Source organism: Rhinatrema bivittatum, chromosome 7 (genome assembly GCF_901001135.1).
Source record: "Rhinatrema bivittatum chromosome 7, aRhiBiv1.1, whole genome shotgun sequence".
Classification (NCBI taxonomy): domain Eukaryota; kingdom Metazoa; phylum Chordata; class Amphibia; order Gymnophiona; family Rhinatrematidae; genus Rhinatrema; species Rhinatrema bivittatum.
This window is the reverse complement of record NC_042621.1, coordinates 48627282-48647016: the sequence shown is the minus strand read 5'-3', so window position 1 is coordinate 48647016 and position 19735 is coordinate 48627282.

Here is a 19735-nt window from a genome sequence, read left to right as displayed (position 1 = left end):
CACATCTACTCGTTCAAGACCTCTCATGATCTTAAAGACCTCTATCATATCCCCCCTCAGCCGTCTCTTCTCCAAGCTGAACAGCACTAACCTCTTCAGCCTTTCCTCATAGGGGAGCTGTTCCATCCCCTTTATCATTTTGGTTGCCCTTCTCTGTACCTTCTCCATCGCAACTATATCTTTTTTGAGATGCGGCGACCAGAATTGTACACAGTATTCAAGGTGCGGTCTCACCATGGAGCGATACAGAGGCATTATGACATTTTCCGTTCTATTAACCATTCCCTTCCTAATAATTCCTAACATTCTATTTGCTTTTTTGACTGCTGCAGCACACTGAGCCGACGATTTTAAAGTATTATCTACTATGATGCCTAGATCTTTTTCCTGGGTGGTAGCTCCTAACATGGAACCTAACATCGTGTAACTACAGCAAGGGTTATTTTTCCCTATGTGCATCACTTTGCACTTGTCCACATTAAATTTCATCTGCCATTTGGATGCCCAATCTTCCAGTCTTGCAAGGTCCTCCTGTAATGTATCACAGTCTGCCTGTGATTTAACTACTCTGAATAATTTTGTATCATCCGCAAATTTGATAACCTCACTCGCCGTATTCCTTTCCAGATCATTTATATATATATTGAAAAGCACCGGTCCCAATACAGATCCCTGAGGTACTCCACTGTTTACCCTTTTCCACTGAGAATATTGACCATTTAATCCTACTCTCTGTTTCCTGTCTTTTAACCAGTTTGTAATCCACGAAAGGACATCGCCTCCTATCCCATGACTTTTTAGTTTTCGTAGAAGCCTCTCATGAGGGACTTTGTCAAACGCCTTCTGAAAATCCAAATACACTACATCTACCGGTTCACCTTTATCCACATGTTTATTAACCCCTTCAAAAAAATGAAGCAGATTTGTTAGGCAAGACTTCCCTTGGGTAAATACATGTTGACTGTGTCCCATTAAATCATGTCTTTCTATATGCTCTACAATTTTGATCTTGAGAATAGTTTCCACTATTTTTCCCAGCACTGAAGTCAGGCTCACTGGTCTATAATTACCCGGATCGCCCCTGGAGCCTTTTTTAAATATAGGGGTTACATTGGCCACCCTCCAGTCTTCAGGTACAATGGATGATTTTAATGATAGGTTACAAATTTTAACTAATAGATCAGAAATTTCATTTTTTAGTTCCTTCAGAACCCTAGGATGCATACCATCTGGTCCAGGTGATTTGCTACTCTTTAGTTTGTCAATCTGGCCTACTACATCTTCCAGGTTCACAGTGATTTCGTTCAGTTCGTCTGAGTCATCACCCCTGAAAACCATCTCCGGAACTGGTATCTCCCCAACATCCTCATTAGTAAACACGGAGGCAAAGAATTCATTTAGTCTTTCTGCAATGGCCTTATCTTCCCTAAGAGCCCCTTTAACCCCTCTGTCATCTAATGGTCCAAGCGACTCCCTCACAGGTTTCTTGCTTTGGATATATTTTAAAAAGTTTTTATTATGAGTTTTTGCCTCTATGGCCAACTTCATTTCAAATTCTCTCTTCGCCTGTCTTATCAATGTTTTACACTTACCTTGACAATGCTTATGTTTTATCCTATTTTCTTCAGATGGATCCTTCTTCCAATTTTTGAAGGATGTTTTTTTGGCTAAAATAGCCTCTTTCACCTCACCTTTTAACCATGACGGTAATCGTTTTGCCTTCCTTCCACCTTTCTTAATGCGCAGAATACATATGGACTGCGCTTCTAGGATTGTATTTTTAAACAATGTCCAAGCCTGTTGAACACTTTTAACCTTTGCAGCTGCACCTTTCAGTTTTTTTCTAACTAATTTCCTCATTTTATCAAAGTTTCCCTTTTTAAAATTTAGTGTTAGAGCTGCAGATTTACTTATTGTCCCCCTTCCAGTTATTAGTTTAAATTTGATCATGTTATGATCACTGTTGCCAAGTGGCCCCACCACCGTTACTTCTTTCACCAAATCTTGCGTTCCACTAAGAATTAAATCTAAAATAGCTCCCTCTCTTGTAGGTTCCTGAACCAATTGCTCCATGAAGCAGTCATTTATTACATCCAGGAACTTTATGTCTCTAGCAAGTCCTGATGTTACATTTACCCAGTCAATATTGGGGTAATTGAAATCTCCCAACAACAAGTGCAGAAAAGGAATTTAGTCCAAACCAAGAAGATTCTTCAAAAGCTCTACAGAGCAGGTAAACTTTTATTCATTTTCAGGTGGCAACTCCACAGACTTATAATAGCAACAGACTAGAATGCGTCCCCCGACACGGTCCTGTGTTTCGTCGAGGGCTGCATCGGGAGGCACTGAAAATTGTTGAAGACACCTTAAACTTACGTGATACTCCGTGTCGGGTCCCCACCACTTTTTTAAAAACACTGGCGGACTTGGCCTTGACAAAAAACTATTTTCGTTTCAAAGATTCTTTTTTTCAACAGATTAAGGGCACGGCAATGGGGGCCACTATGGCCCCCAGTTTGGCTTGTCTCTTTGTAGCTCGTTTCGAGGAAACTTTTGTATACCCATCTGAATGGTCTCATTTTATAGCTTTGTGGCGTCGGTTCATTGACGATATTTTTCTTATCTGGCAGGGGACCGATGTACAATTCTTTTTGTTTCTTGACTGGCTTAACTCGTGTGATACTAATATTCAGTTTAATTTTTCTATACATCCGTTACAAATTTCTTTTTTGGACATTCTTATATCTGTACATGATAATCATTTTATCACTACTATTTACCGTAAAGAGACAGATAGGAATACATTACTTTCCTTTGATAGCTGCCATCCGCGGACTTTACGTCACAACATCCCCATTGGACAATTTCTGCGTCTGCGCAGACTTTGTTCCACTCGGGAGGAATTTTTGTCACAGGCCAAGTTAATGACTATGAGGTTTTTCTCAAGGGGGTACCCTTCACGGATTGTGAAGAATGCTTTTAAACGGGCATTGTTTGTTAATCGGGATTTGTTGTTTCTTTCACGTTCCCGGTCATCAGATAATGTTAACAATTGCATTTTACCTTTCTCTACGTTAAGCCGTCAGGTTACCAACATTATCCGAACACATTGGCAGTCCCTTTCCTTGGACCGTCTTTTTCAGGGCTCCCTCCGATTTACATATCGTAGGGGCCGTAATCTTCGTGATAGACTTGTGCATGCAGATTTAAATTCGGAACTGCGGGTCCCCCCGTCCATGGCTGTGCATCAGCCCTGCGGTCACTGCACTATGTGTCAACATACAGGGTTCTATACATCCTTTACACACCCCATCACACATCAAAAGTTTCCTCTCCGGGCCTCCTCAGATTGTACCTTGAAAGGAGTGATATATGTGATTTTTTGCCCCTGTCCCCTGGTATACGTGGGTAAGACCTCTAGAATGGCTAAAACTCGCATAATTGAGCAATGCTCAAATATTCGCAATACCCGTGAGAATGAACCCTTAGTCACACACTGGGTCCAACAGGCACATTCCATCTCTGATCTGTCCTTCTGCATCGTTGAGGTAGTCCCCCGTTCCCCTCGGGGTGGCAACTACAATGAGCAGTTAGGACGTATCGAACAGAGATGGATCTTTCAACTTGATACAGTTGCTCCCAAAGGTCTTAACCGGGAACTAGAGTGGCATTTATTTACCTGAAACCTGTTGGGCCACCTAGATTATTTGCTGTCTGCACTGCTAGTTGCGCCTCAGGAACGGGGGCAACTTTGATTGGCCCCGCATGACCATGTGACCTGTCAACCTGAGTTTCGCGCCTACTCCGTGAGGTTTAAATGCCTGTCTGCATCTAAGATGGACGCGCTCCCTGCCAATTTTGAAATCCTTTAGCATTCAGGTATGTGTGTAACTATTTGTACTGTATGATTTATGTTGGCAATCTGCAATTCTATGTCCTTACCAGTATATGTTTATTTACAGTGCATTGTGAAAACCATTGCTCCCTCCCGATGCAGCCCTCGGCGAAACACGTGATCATGTCGGGGGACGCATTCTAGTCTGTTGCTATTATAAGTCTGTGGAGTTGCCGCCTGAAAATGAATAAAAGTTTACCTGCTCTGTAGAGCTTTTGAAGAATCTTCTTGGTTTGGACTAAATTCCTTTTCTGCACTTGTTGTTGGGATATTTGTGAAGTGCAGTAACTTGCTCTATTGTATTTTGGGTAATTGAAATCTCCCATTATTATTGCACTGCCAAATTGGTTTGCTTCCCTGATTTCTCTTAGCATTTCATCATCTGTCTGACCATTTTGTCCAGGTGGACGGTAGTATAGTTCTATCACTATACTCTTACCCAACACACATGGGATTTCTACCCATATAGATTCTACTGAGCATTTACTCTCTTGTATGATCTTTATCCTGTTGGACTCTATACCCTCCCGGACATAAAGTGCCACACCCCCACCAAGTTGATCCTCCCTATCATTGCGATATAATTTGTACCTTGATAAAGCACTGTCCCATTGGTTATCCTCCTTCCACCAAGTCTCTGTGATGCCAATTATGTCAATCTCATCATTTGCTGCTAAACACTCTAACTCTCCCATCTTACTTCTTAGACTTCTGGCATTGGCATACAGACATTTCAAAGTGTGGTTTTTGCTTGTTTTAACAACCTGCTTTTCAGTTGTTTGGGATAATTCGGTAATCATTAGCTTTGGTGATTTTTTACATATAGGCATATGAACTATGTTTGCTTTTGATGGAACCTCTCTGTTGGGATGCCCTAACTCTCCTGTTTCATTAGTATCCTTCAAGGATACATTTCTCCGAACCATGCACTGCTGAGTGACTGTCGGCTTTCCCCCTTGTTCTAGTTTAAAAGCTGCTCTATCTCCTTTTTGAAAGTTAGTGCCAGCAGCTAGGTTCCACTCTGGTTAAGGTGGAGCCCGTCCTTTCGGAAAAGTCTCCCCTTTCCCCAAAAGTTTCCCCAGTTCCTTACAAAGCTGAATCCCTCTTCCCTGCACCATCGTCTCATCCACGCATTGAAACTCTGGAGCTCTGCCTGCCTTTGGGGACCTGCACGTGGAACAGGAAGCATTTCAGAGAATGCCACCCTGGAGGTTCTGGATTTCAGCTTCCTACCTAAAATCCTAAATTTGGCTTCCAGAACCTCTCTCCCACATTTTCCTATGTCGTTGGTGCCCACATGTACCACGACAGCCGGCTCCTCCCCAGCACTGTCTATAATCCTATCTAGGTGACGCGTGAGGTCTGCCACCTTCGCACCAGGCAGGCAAGTTATCAGGCGGTCCTCATGTCCACCAGCCACCCTGCTATCTACATTTCTAATAATTGAATCACCAACTATGATGGCCGGCCTAACCCTTCCCTCCTGGGCAGTAGCCCTGGGAGATTTGTCCTCAGTGCAAGGAGCCATGATGAGGTCTCCTTTACCAGGAACCTCATTGGTGACACATTCCTCGGCACAAGGGCTCGGGAAGAAGAGATTCCAGTAAGGAAGAATACTGGAGATGGGCCAATACATATTCCATCAAGGATAAGAGTTGCTTAAATAATCAAGGTCAAAAGAGAGAGCAAGCTGATTTCATTAAGAGAAGCTGCAAGAAGCCGGTGAAACTGCCTGCCAATATGCAAGGAAGAAATGTCACAGAAAGAAGCAGCAGCATGAAAATAGAGCTGGGGTAACTGCGGTTAAATGTGGTCATCGGGTACGGCTGAGGAAACATTATTTTGAAGGCAGACACAAAATTCAAGATTTTTGAATAAAAAAAGACCCATATGAAGTTGTCCACGTTTCTGAGCCATTCCAAAATTCGTTAAAAATATGCTACTGCCTTGGGTCTATGACAGAAAAGCTGATGATGCCCAGAAGAAATAAAAGATGTGCTTCCAAACTGAATCTGAGGGCCAAGAGAGTGAAATGCCCTATGTGAAACCTGACATGATTTGGTATGTTATTTATTTATTTATTTTATTTTATTTAGAATTTTTTATATACCGACAGCCGTTTGCACATCGTATCGGTTTACAGCTAACTTAAAACTGTTTTGGCAGTGCCATTACATAGAACACTAACTATGCGTACAGGAAAATAACAAGATAACATGGAAACTAGGTAACTATTTACAGGGTTCATCGGTGTATCAACCAGGAACTGGTTGGGGAAAGAGTCCACAATCTGAGCATGGTGCTGGGTAGGCAGAGGAAAATAACAGGAATTACGATTGAACAATATGGTAGCAGAAGAAAGGTTTCAAAGAGGGTATTAGCAGGGGGGGGAGAGAGGAGAGGGAAGAGTGATTTAAATTGAGAGTAAGCACAAGGGGCAGCAGGAGCACATTGTAAGAGGTAATACAAGGGAAAGTACTATACACAGCTCAGGTTGTGGACCAGAAGAACCAAGGCCCAGAGGACCTTAGCGTTCAAGACGTAGAAAGTGCACCTAGGTATTCCAGCATCACCAGCAAAGACTGCAGAACTGTGAGCTGCATCTTGCACTCCCGTTACAAAGACAGTACATTTCCAGCCAGAAGCACAGACAGACGTGCACACGAAAATACTCAAGGACCCACAGAAACTGGTGCACAGAGTGAGGCACAAGGAAAGACTGACAGAAATGTTGTGTTCTCACCTCTTGGGTACTGAACATAATTTTCACTTACCTGGTGATTTTCTGAGTAATAACTCGAACCTGCAACAGACAAAAACTAAAAATATTTTGAGAAAAGAATCTTATTCTTGATTTAAGAAATTTGTACTGCAAATTTGTGGTTAAATACTTGAACTGAAACGTATCTAATTTTTTTTTTCCATGTCAATTCTTGTATCTGCAAAAGAAAAGAAAATAAGAAAAGTTACGGTAATATTTGAAATTCTTTGAAAAGCCTGAAAAGGGAAAACAAAGTAATTAATATTGAAATACAACAGTTAAAGGAAATACCTGTTCTACAGAGATGTGCTTCAGGTAAACATTTTGTGTTGGGCTTCGTTTCGGGCCCCCCCCCCCCCGTGGGAATTTCGTTTTTCCCGTGGTTTGGGTTTTTTTTCCCATAAGCGCGCATTAACTCCTGATAGTGCGCACTAACCTGGCAGAGTTAGTGTGCACTATCGGGAGTTAGCGCCGTTAGTGTGCACTAACTAAAAAAAATGAATGTTTTCTGAAATTTAAAAAAAAAATCAGTCTTTTTTTAGTTCTCCCGAACCATTCTGAATTAGGCAATTTCGTTGACATTGCCCAATTCGGGGAAAAACGATTGCACATCATTCTTGGGTGTTACAGTACCAATTCTGAGACTTGAATTAACAGTATCTATTAAAATCTCCATAAACTGATTTTTTATTAACTTTGTTGGCACAGGATCTAAAGCGGATGTCGTATTATTCATTGAAGTCAAAATTTTTTCCATCCCTGGATATCCAGTTACTTTTCCCAACTGGGCATTCTTTCACATATACAATATTAAAATCCTCTTCTTCTATTGTCTGGGAGAGATTACTGCTTCCTGACACCACAGCAGTCTCTTTCTTCTAGATTGATATTTGTTGTAGAAGGTAACAGTTCTAGTCAAGTGTCTTCAATTTTCTTTTTAAAAATGTTTGCAAAATTCTCTGCAAAAAGAGACAATCCTTCCACTAAAATCATCTTTTTTCCAGGCCCCAGAATTAGGAAATGATTTGAAATAATCTTGGTTTATTTTCTGCCTGCTTTAATTGTTTCCCAGTAAACTCCTGTTAGCTTTTTTTTTCTTTCTTTCTTATAATGATTAATTGTGGCCTTGAGGCTAACCTACTTTCTCCAAAACTAGTTCTCTAGCATTTCTTCTTTAAATGGCATATTTGTCTTGTCTTTTTAATGTAATGCTTAGGCAGATAATCTGAAATAAAATCCCAATGGTCCATATTTCAAATACAACATTTAATGTTAAACTTTCCTATATGGTTATATTCCAGTTATTATCCGGGATTCCCCAAGCGAGGAAAGACAGGTCTTCTATGTCCAGTGCATTATTTATGTCCCCAAAAGCTCTTCTTACAGTTCCTGTAAACAGCATCATCCAGTTACCAACAGCATCGATGAGCATTTAAATGGTGTTAAAATAAAAAATTACACTAAAACTATTGTTGGTCTCCAATAATATCTTTACTGAAACATTAGGTTGTAAATGGAATGTTCTTTACAGCCTGATTCGCCCTTGGTGATAAATGTTACACACATACATCTTAATAAATTTGTGACTTCTTGAAGTCTTTTCACTCTTAAGGATGTTAAAACCAATTTCTCAATCTTGTTTTTTTTTTATTCATAAATATAACATAACACCTCTAAATGTGACTATGCATCCAAATGTGAAATGTAACCAATATGTAACCCCTGGGCACATAGTCCCAGATAGAAGTCCCAAAGGCCCATATCTCAGACCTTCCCATACAGTTATTTGCATGTTACTTTCCAGGATTCTCTGGGGGGGGGGGGGTAGACAGGTCCTCTAGGCTCTGTAAGTTGTTTATGTCCCCAATCTCCTCTTTCACTCTGGTAGTCAGCATTGATGATCACTGATTTGTCAACAGCACTGATATGCTCTTAATGTCCAACGATAGCAATAAAACTCTGGAGGCTAAAATACTTTCCAACTCACTCTTTATTGAAACAAGTAGATGATGAAATGTTCTTTACAGCCAGATCTATCCTTAAGATGATGTTACATGGATATTTCTTAATAATTAAATTTAACTGCAATTATAGAGGCTACTTTAGACACAGAAATCACTACTAGGGCGACGTTAAATGTTACCTTTGCCTATGCTATAGATAGAGACACAGTCTTTAGGCTATTTATGAAAAATCGGTCAGTATTATTTCATGGTGAAAAGGTCTGGGTATACCCAGACCTCTCTAGACAAACACAAGAAAAAAGGAAAAAATTTTTAGCCCTTAGGTCAGAAGTGGAAAAAAAAGGGGGAAAAATGACCTTAAAATATCCCTGTAAAAGTGAAATAATTTGGCAAAGTAAGAAATTTATATTTTTTGAAGTATCGCAACTACAGAATTTTCTAGCTTCTAATACCCAAGATATTGTAGCTGAGGATGTCGAGGCAGTGGAAAAGTAACAGATGTATTTCTCTTGAATTCAATTGTTTCCAGAGGGATTTTGTTTTCTTTTTCTCTCTGTTTTCCTCTTATGTCGCTCAATGTAATTTAATCTTTTCCTGGATATTACATGCAACTAATACATTGATGGACTGATTGAAAATATGTAATTATTAGCAATGTAAGTTATGTTACAATCCATCAGATAATAATAAAAATGTTGAATAATTGAAAAGGCATAAATAAAAAATTAAAAAAAAAAAAAAGAGACCCGAGCTGTTAAAAATAAATTAATACACAAGGACAGCGAGGGCATGCTGCCCCTATGAAGGGTAACAAAAATATTCCATAAGGCAAAATGGTGGTCAGAGTTTTTATATTGGAGGAACTCACCATTCACTATCTTCTACATGGGGGAATTAATCACTCCCACTCTTATTCTGTGTCCTCCTAAATGGAAATTGGTTTAGACTAAACTGACCAGGCTTGAATGGAACCAATTGTTCTTATATTTCATTATTTTAGCAGATTTAAGAGGTGCAACTTTGTTTAATTTACTTATTTTATTTAATACATTTTATATTATGCCTCTTCCCTATCTATGTACAGGGTGGATTACAATCCTAACATTCATAATAAAATACATAAAAAACAATACAAACACCATCAAAACAGATTAATACATTTTTAGCTTCAGTATAATACTAAACAAATGTCTTATTATAAAAGTGTAATGCTTTAAACTTTTTTCTAAAAATGTTAATGTCTGCTTCCCCACATATCTCCACCGGAAGGTTATTCCATAGGACAGGCCCTGTATAAGAGAAGGATTGCACATGTGTAGTTTTATGTTTATATTCTTTAATGAAGGAATACTTAACAAACTTAGGCCTGGATTTTCTAAGGTCGCAGACCTTAGAAAATCCGGTGGTAACAGGGGGCGGGGGGTGGGCCTGCGAAAGCTGGCAGCTATCGCACCACTGTGGTGTGCTGGCTGCTGGCTTTCGCACCGAATAACTACACCATAAAAGGTGTAGTTATTCGGTGTGAAACTGGCAGCGATAAGGGTCCTTACCTTTCGCTGCCAGCGATGTCACCGCAGCGTCGGCCCCGGTGCCACCCCCATTTAGTGATTGCACATGAAAAGGGACTTTTTGCGTGCAATCGGTCATTTATCAAAGTGCTATATGGCATTTTCGCATGGAAAAAACGCCTTTAACGCATGCGAAAGCACTATAATGTTTGCCGTGATGCAAATGAGAGGATATTTGGCCAAGTGGGCTGGGCTCACTACACCTTTTTCATTTGTGTAAAGCTGTGTGATAGGGCTTTATTGTGGTGTTTTTCACACATGCTGTTTTAAGGTGAGAAGGAGAGGAAGAGAGAGAGAGAGAAAACCTAGCCACAATGCTCTCACACTAGATTGGTATTTATATCTCTATGGGAGGCCCACCTAGTCACTCAAGATGAGGTTTAGGTATTAGTGTAGGGGTTAGGGACCACTTTGACATTCAAAGTGAGACGTACGAACAGAACAGTGCTCTCTTGTGAAGATTTGATGACCTTCAGAGTGAGGAAACTCATCCAAAGATGAGATTTGTGCAATGTTCTCTCAATCTAGCTTGAATGACTCTCTACCTGGGTAACACCAAGCTAGGTTGAGAGAACATTGCACAAATCTCCGCGGTGCTATCGCTGCTGGCTTTCACACCCAATAGCGCCATCGTAAAAGGTGGTGCTATTGGGCAAGCTAGTGGCAGCGAAAAGGGTTCCTAAATTTTCGCCGTCTGCGATGTCTTTGCGGTGTCCGCCCAGGTGCCGCCCCGACTCCTCCTCTTCCGGAGCCGACGCCGCCCCGACTCTGCCCCCATTTAGTGATCGCACGCGAAAAGTCCCTTTTCGCGTGCGATCGCTTTTGAAAATGACCCCCTTTACTGCCTCAGATCTCAATGTTCGTCCTGACGTATGTATTTTATTTTTTTTATTTTATTTATTGGTTTTTATATACCGCCGTTCATCCTAGGATATCGCGTCGGTTTACAGGAAAACAAAACAAAACGTCAGAGCGTTGTACATAGAACAGGTAGTAATAATTATGAACTAGTATATAAATAACTAAGGGAAGAAGTAACATTGTACATAAAACAAGTTAATAGTTATGAACTAATACATAAATAACTAACAGTGAGAATAGCTAAGTAATTTAAACGGCAAAAACTTAAAGAAGAGGGAAATGTATTTACAATTTTTCCTTCAAAGAACTAGTATGATTATCATTCAGCTATTTGTGAATTATTACCAGTAACTTTAATTGTATTCTTCATTGTGTCAGAAGTCAATGGAGAACTCTTAATATTTGGGTAATGTGCGAAAATGCAGGCATGCCCGTCCCCAGGTGGACTGCTGCATTTTGTAACAACTCGTATTTGATTTTCAGTAGGTCAATCAGTAAACTGTTACAATAGTCAATCTGGCCAAATGTCAGGGCCTGTAAAACTGATCTAACTGAGTCTACGGGAAGCAAAGCTCTTAATGGACGTAACATCTTCAATTTATAAAAAGCAATTTGTGCAACCTTCCTAACATGCGCTTTTAAAGTTAATTGAGAGTCAATTATAAAACCGAAATTCCCAGTTTCAAAAACACTTGGTATTTAACAATTCTCATATGTCAATTAGGTGTTAAGTGCTCTTTGCAGTGTGTCATGCCACGGTGTAATACTGAGCTGCAGGTGACAGTACAGCAAAGTTTGGTGGAAAATTCTGTTACTCCAAGGATAGTAATTTCATATTAATTCCACCAAGATTTAGCAAAACTTTCAACTTCTTTGCCCTTAGCGACGTCCCCTTTTTTTGAGCCTTTTAAGGAAAAGGACAACAGGCTATGGTCTGTCCAAGGAAAGGAAGAAAGTAAAGTAGACCTTACTAAATCAATGGACCCCCGTGGTAAAAATTAATATGACCTACCCTCCGAGTTTGGGCATTCACATGTTGTTTAAGTTCTAAATTAGACATTGTTTCCAAAAACTTAATGTCAGAACTTCTAATAGGATTTAAATTTACAACAATCATTAGCTCATCATACTTAGCACATTCTGCTACCAGTTCAATAGTTTCCATTAAAGAGGGTTTAGATTTGTCTGGTAGATTATATATAATTAAAATCCTCATACAGGACTTTATGGCCTTTGAGTTCTAGCGGTGCATGTGAGTTACCTCTTCCTCGCTCTCTCTCCTCCATCTCTCTCCTGCCTTTGCCTTCACTCCTCCACCGACATCACCTCCTTTAGAACCACATCTCTACCTTGAAATCTGCAATGCATGCTGGCAACTGAGCTCTCCATATATGCCCAAATTTTCAAAGGCCTGCGCACACAAAATACGGGGTTTATGCGCGTGGCCAGGCCTTGCGCATGATTGGTGCTGGGCCTCTCCAGGGGGGCAGGCAAGGTCTGGGAGGGGCGGGGAGCTGGACGGGCCGGGACAGCGCCATTGTACACTGTCCCGGGGAAGCGCGCGCGCGCCGGCAGCTGCCCAGCGCATGTAACTTGCTTCTGCTCCAGAGGACCAGTAAGTAGAAAAATAATAAAAAATTGGGGTAGCTGTTAGGGGTCGGGGTGGAGAGAGGAAGGAATGTTAGTCAATGGGTTAGGGAAGTTCCCTGGGAGGGAACTGGGGGAGGCCCAATTGCTTCACCGGGTATATCACTGGAAAATTTGCCCCTCCTGCGCACACCGCCCGTACATGCGCGTGCAGATTTTAAAAGCTGGCACGCATGTGTGCACAGTGATCAGATTTTATAACATGCACGCAGCAGCACATGCATGTTTATAAAATCAGCATACCCATGTGCACACTCCAGGAACCACACGCACATGGACGGCTGTGCGCAGCTTTGAAAACCGACCTCCATATTGTTGATGCTAAAAAGGTCAGACCTGTATGAGGCAGCTTCTCAATGTTGTGCATGCCACGTTATTTCTCACTCACCTGCTAAAGCCTCGTTTGCATATCTTTATCTTTATTACAATTTCTTAATCATCTAACAGAACAATACTAGGTGATATAAAAAGATAAAACATTCAGAAAAAAACAAAACATAAAACCATAAAATATGTGCAATTAAAATAGATACAAACTCATAAGACATAAACAATAACATGCAAAAAATGTATAAATGCATACAACTTTAGCAGAGATCGCAGAAAATCCTGCTAGATACTATTTCCAAGGGACTAACAGCATTAACAACAGTAAGCTTGCTTGAAAAGGAAAATCTTAAGTATAGATTTAAACTTTCAAGCAATCCAGTTGCCTAATCTCCTCTGTTGGGCAGCAATGGAAAAAGCATGCTCTGAGCCACCAACAGGCATGCCTGTAGTACTGGTGGTATATCCAGAAAACCTTGTTGTTGCAATCTTAAAGCCTCAGTTGGGCAGTATAGCAGAATGTGCATTTTCCCATGGTGATTTATCAGAGTAGATTAGCTTGAAGGTCAGCATTGCTCTTTTATATGATGTTCCTTTATTTACACGTGGGCACACACTAATTTCTGGTATACCCACCAATGTTATCAGGGACCAGTTCAGCGTGCATGCTAGGGCCTTAGTGCATAGCATGCCATTCTGAGTGCATGCTAAATAGCCTTAGCCTGCATGCTAAGCTTTAGTGTACAAGACTCCATATCTTGTAATTCCTGTAAATAATGTTGTTGTTTTTTTTAAATTGATCTACAATAGATATTAGCTCAAATAGACAGATGTGAAAAGTAGATAACTCTTCAGACACTGTGGTGACATTATCCAACTCATAGTTACTCTTAATTTAATAATCAGATAAAGCCACCAGGGCTGGTTTTATAATAAATTGTAATTTTCTTCCTATGTCATATCTCTGTGCGATAGGCAGTAGGAGACCGCAGAACAGTAGCTATCCCTTTGATTTTGCTGCAGATCTGACCACAGGAAATGTGCACATTTGAATCGAGCAAGATAAACAGCAAACGTTTCCCCTTTGTGAAATCATCTCTGAGCAGACCCCCAGGAAAATTTGTTTGCAACTCTAATGCAGCGGAAGTGGTTTCCTCTCAAATTCTTTTCTGGTTTGGTTGTGAACTTTAAGGTCCCTGGGCTACTCTGACCACAGATCAGTTATTTATCATAACAGGAAAGATGAGACCTTAAGTTATTTCCTAACCTTCTTTTGCAGATCACATAGGAACAACTCAGCTAACCTGAATGCTCTCTATTTAACTGTCAAACGTTCCCCATATGAACTCACCGTACAGAATAAAATTGACAACCCAAAAAAATAAAGATATTGTAGTTTGCTAATGCATACATTTTTGGGTGCCAGCAGAATATCATGGAAAGGCTGCAGTCTTTTATTCAACTAGATCTCCAGACATAGGCACCAACTATAGGCCTATTACTGTCTTTCTGACCCCTGGATTCATCATTCCGAGCTGCGGGGAAAAAAGGGATGGGGCTGATATTAAGCAGGCGACCATGTTGCGGTGGTGCGTTTTCGCCGGCCATAGTTGCTGCCGCACTGCACACTGTCGCCCCCGTAGTGCCAGTGGAAAAGGTGTGGGTATTTCCGGCGCTACTGTCGGCGATAATGTCCGAAACATTATCGCCCGCAGGGCTACCGGCCCCTCATTTTCCTAAACCCCGCCCAAACTCCTCCCCTATCCCTCATTTATATCTTCGATTCGCGATACGGTAGTTATCGCACGCGATAACACCCTAACGCACGTGATAACGGCCCATCGCGATTTGAAGAATGACCCTGTAAATTTGTACATAAATGTTATCCAAAACTGGGTGTCCTTAAAATGGATATTTAGCAAATAATGTAAAAAGATTAGAATACAACATGTACTGTCAGTACTACTCGGAGTTTCCCTGATCCCGTCTCACCAGTCCAGTGAGTCTGCTTTTCTTTAGTATATGGTTATCTGTGAATGTGACATCAGGCCTTAATCACCTCACCAGCTGAGACATTGTATCCCATCTGCATTTTCCCAAAATGGGATGAGAGGTGGGGTGGATAGGATACAAGAGGTTCCTCCTGCTCCTTTGAGTTTCCAGATCTAGTGGAGCCAGCTTCCATTAAATGGAGCTTTATGAGCCTTCATTCATTCATTACTACTCCAGATTTTTTTCCCATTTTTATGCCCCTCTCAGTTCACTTAGCCCAGTCATTCTAGTGATAGCCCTTGGTTGAATATCACAGAGCAGTTTGGTTTGGTTTTTTTTGTGAATTTGTTCTATCCGCCCTCGCTTTCTCTGTGTGCATTTGATTTATGGATGTAAACATGGCGCGTTTACCCACAAAACGTACTGTGTACTCATTCTGTATTCTCTCATGGCTCCTGAAACTGAGTTCTACACATCATACATATTATATTGTGAAACGTTAGGAAAATAACCAGGGCTTCCATGAGTCTTGCAAAATAAGGTTGGGGGAGCGTGAAGGTCTTCTAATCCCCACCACCACCATTAAAAAGGCTAATAGCCATTTAAAGTATCTAGGGATAAACCTTGTTCCTTCTTACAAAGCATTTGTTGAGGATTAATTTTCCAGATTTTCTACAGTCTACTGTTTGAGATTTAGATTCTCGGACACTTTGTTTAACATGGTGACGATAGATGATTGTAATTAAGATGAATGTCTTGCCCAAGATCCTATAGGGCTCAGCATGAAGAAGCAGTCAAAAATCTCCAAGCAGACATCCCAAACCCTCTGAATGTGATGTAACTTACTGTGCCAAATATTCAAGTGCTTAATTAGTTTATCTATATAGGCATCCACCTTGATATTCAAAAGGGGTTAAGGGCCTAATTTTCAACATGACTTAAGTGCACAAAACCCTGTTAATTGTGGGGATGTGCAGGCAAAATATTTTTGGTTCAGTTTGGTTCTTTCATTTTCAGTCACATTTTGGGCTGGATATTGTTTTGGTGGTAGTAGTTGGGGGTGGGGGGGTTCATTCATTTTGGAGGGATTTTTCATTTAGGCATGCAGAGGTAGATATTAAAAGTCATGCAGATTTTATATTATGCATGCTATAAAGTCCACTACCCGCGTGCACATGCGCGGCCGATTTTATATGTGCGCGCATGTGGCGACTCGCACACGCAAGGGGGGATTTTAAAAGAATCACGCGGCCTTGCCCAGTTCCCTCCCAATCTGCTCCAATAAAGGAGCGGACTGAGAGAGAGAACTTCCCTAACCTCCTACCTACTCTGCCTCCCTTTTCCCCTCTCCTCCCTGACCCCTAAAACCCTTCTTCCTACCTTTTTTTATTTTGTTATGGAACTTAATTCACCTGAAGAGATAAAGTAACTTCTGTATGCTGGCCGGCTGCTGCGTGCACTTCCCTGGGACAGCGCCTAATGGTGCTGTCCCAGCCCATCTCCCTGGCCCACCTCTTTCATAGAGCCTGGCATTTCCGCATTTCCTGGGAGATACTCGCGTGGCCAGGACGTTTCTAAAATGCACTCGGCACATGCACGGCCCAGCCATGCACTTATCTTCCTGGTTTTGCATGCACCAGGTTCTTAAAATTTACCCTGTAGCGTGCACTATTTGTATATAGTAGTGCACTCTATTTGCTGAAATGAAAAATCCAAAATATTTTGAAGTTTTATAAAGTTATTGATTCGTTTAAGATTTAACAAAACGAAATGAAAATGGCCTCTTTTGGTTTGGATTGCACATTTATTTAAAACTGTTACGCATGCTGCCTGCAGCAGACCCGTGGCGCTGCCCTCTCACTTTCTTGTACGGACTCCAGCTCCTGGTTCCTCTTCACTGGTGGCAGTGGGCCACCAGCTCTGACCTTGGGTCGCCTCCGGTGCCTCCTGATCTGCCATGGTCCCCAGTGTTGCCAGCCAAGATGTCCCTGCTCGGGCCTCTCCGCGTGGCCCGTGAAGAGACGCCGCCATCGGCGCCGCGCCCTTCCCTAGGTGCACACGTGCGCATCGCTGATTCTTTTAAAAGGACCGTGGCGGGAACCTGGCCGTGGCCCCTGATGCTGACATCAGATTCTTCAGCGTATATAAGCTCAGGCCTCGCTCCGTAATGTTGCCTTTGCAACAGGTCTCCTCGTACTCTGAGTACTCGTTGCTGATAGAGAATCCTCTCTGCATTGTGTTCCTGTCTCCTGTGGTTCCCGGTTCCAGTCTTCCTCATTCCTGCCCTGTCTATGTGTTGGACTGACTCCATGGATTTCAACTTGGCTTTGTTTGACTATTCTTCAGGCTATCTCCAACCCCGTACCTTTGCTACGTTTGACTACTCTTCTGCCTATCTCAAACCCCGGACCTTTGCTACGTTTGACCATGTCTGCCTTCTCCATGCCCTGACCCTTGCCTTGATTGACTACGCCTGCCTTCTTTGTGCCCTGACCCTTGCCATGATTGACTATGCCTGTCTTCTCCATGCCCTACTCTTGCCTTGATTGACTACATCTGCCTTCTTCGTGCCCTGACCATTGCCTTGATCAACTACGCTACAGATTACTCCGTGTCCAGAGTTCTATATTACTTGCCACGACCTTCGCTTGCCACCAACCCTGATCCCAGCCTGTCAGTGACGCCTCCTCCAGCCTACTTCCTGGACGTGGACTTACAAGGCTTCAGCCTTTCTTTGCTCTGGTGCCTCCAGTTACTTCCTGTTCCATTGGTGCCTGAGTTCTCGTACCGATCCCAGTCCAGGGACTACGCCACCTACTGATTTCTGTCTCTGGGCTGAACCGCCTTACTTCACGAACCAACCTCGAGGCCCTGGCACCCAAAAGCTCAACCCGCAGGGAACGAGGGCTGGTATAGGTGAAGCTCCAGCTGCCTCTACCTATCAGCCCACTCCACCTGCTGATGGTGGGGACCCATAGGTCCCTACCTACGGGTTGCGTCAACCCCACGTCGGCCCAAGGGTCCTCCTCCGACGTAACAAAAATGAATACATATTACGTGCATAAGTTTGCTTTGAAGATTTTAGGTAAAGTGTGCGTGTACATGGTACACACAGACTCTTATCACTATACAGAGAATTATAAAATTATCCTCCCTATACCTAAACTGATTCTAAATCTGTTTCATTATATGCTTGCACAAAATTATGCATATCAAATCCCTCCTAGGTGCCCAACCTCTTGTATTTGAAAATGTATCCTTCTATCAGTTGTGTGACATTGGAATCACTCTTGTGCTGTCCCTGTAACGACTTGACTTCCTGTTTGAAAAGACACCCTAAAGCAGGAGTTGAAGATACAGGGATAGGTTACCTAATTCGGCTCAATTCCAATCCGTTGCTTTGCACTTGAGACAGACATGAACAATTCTACAGAACTTTGTCAAATTTATGGGGGAGATTTGTAATGCTCTAATTCTTTGCAGGCAGAGATTAAAAGAATGTATGTTTCTTTAAAATTCTAAATGGAAATTGCCATGGGCACGTAATTCATTATTTTAAGGAAATAGCTTGCTGAATTTATTTTAGAGTATCCATTGTTAAGGCTTGAAGGAAAGATGAATGTAACAAAATATTGCATGCACTAATTTTCCTCCAAGTAATTTTTCTACAAGTAATATGATAGACTGTGTATGATTTGTATGTGTCGTTGCTGTATGTGTTCTGCATAGGTAAATCAAATATGAGGCATTCTATGTCCTAAACTGAAATGCAGTATTTAACTTGGTACGTCACCTTCTTAATATAGAACATTCCTACATTGTTCTTTCATCCTCCATATCTTTTTATCAAAATGTAATTACTTGGTTCCATCTATAAATTTTATACAAGTAGACATACCATGGTGTACCACCAGCACAATGCAATAAAAAGAAACCAATTATATAGGTCAGAAAAGCTCATCTCAACTATAATTAGAATATAGTTCATTTTAGGCAATGAATCTGGCTGAATAAATGCTTTAAATCAACCACATAGAACAGAGAGGAAACAATCACTGTTACTGAAAAAAATTCAACAATTATTCTCATCTGAGGACAACGATATCAGAATAGAGTACCTTTAATTTAATCCACTGTCTCTCGCCACGCAATGGGCCCCAAACAGCATCAGCCGTCTTTGGCACTGTATTGCAATCATTTATCATTGCCTCATATAATTTTATCACCTATTATCCAATTATTTAATTGTTTAATTTTAATGTATCCAGACAAATCTTTATTTTTTAATTTTTATAATAAAATTAAAAATACTTAGCTCCCACTCTAGCGTTCACAAAAATGCCCAATATGGACCATGTTTCGGCCATCACAGCCTTCATCAGGAGACACCTCATATGTTTCTACAAACCAGACACCTTCAAAAACTATGCCCTCATCCTACAAATAAATGACAATGATTATAAATCTTTAACACTGCAACCCCATACAAACTCTTTTAGACTCTTTAAAACTAATTGAGTATTGCAAAAACTATTTTCCACCTATCAACAAAGTGCAAGCATTCACTCACCAAGGGAGAAAAAAATCTTTCATTCTTGTAACCACCTGAACAGGTTAAAACTGCCACAGCATTCAAAAAATCCTGCCTTCATTTCCTCTGCGTTTTATACATACGTCATGAATTAAAACTGGAAATCACACCCATTACCATGTCAATCAA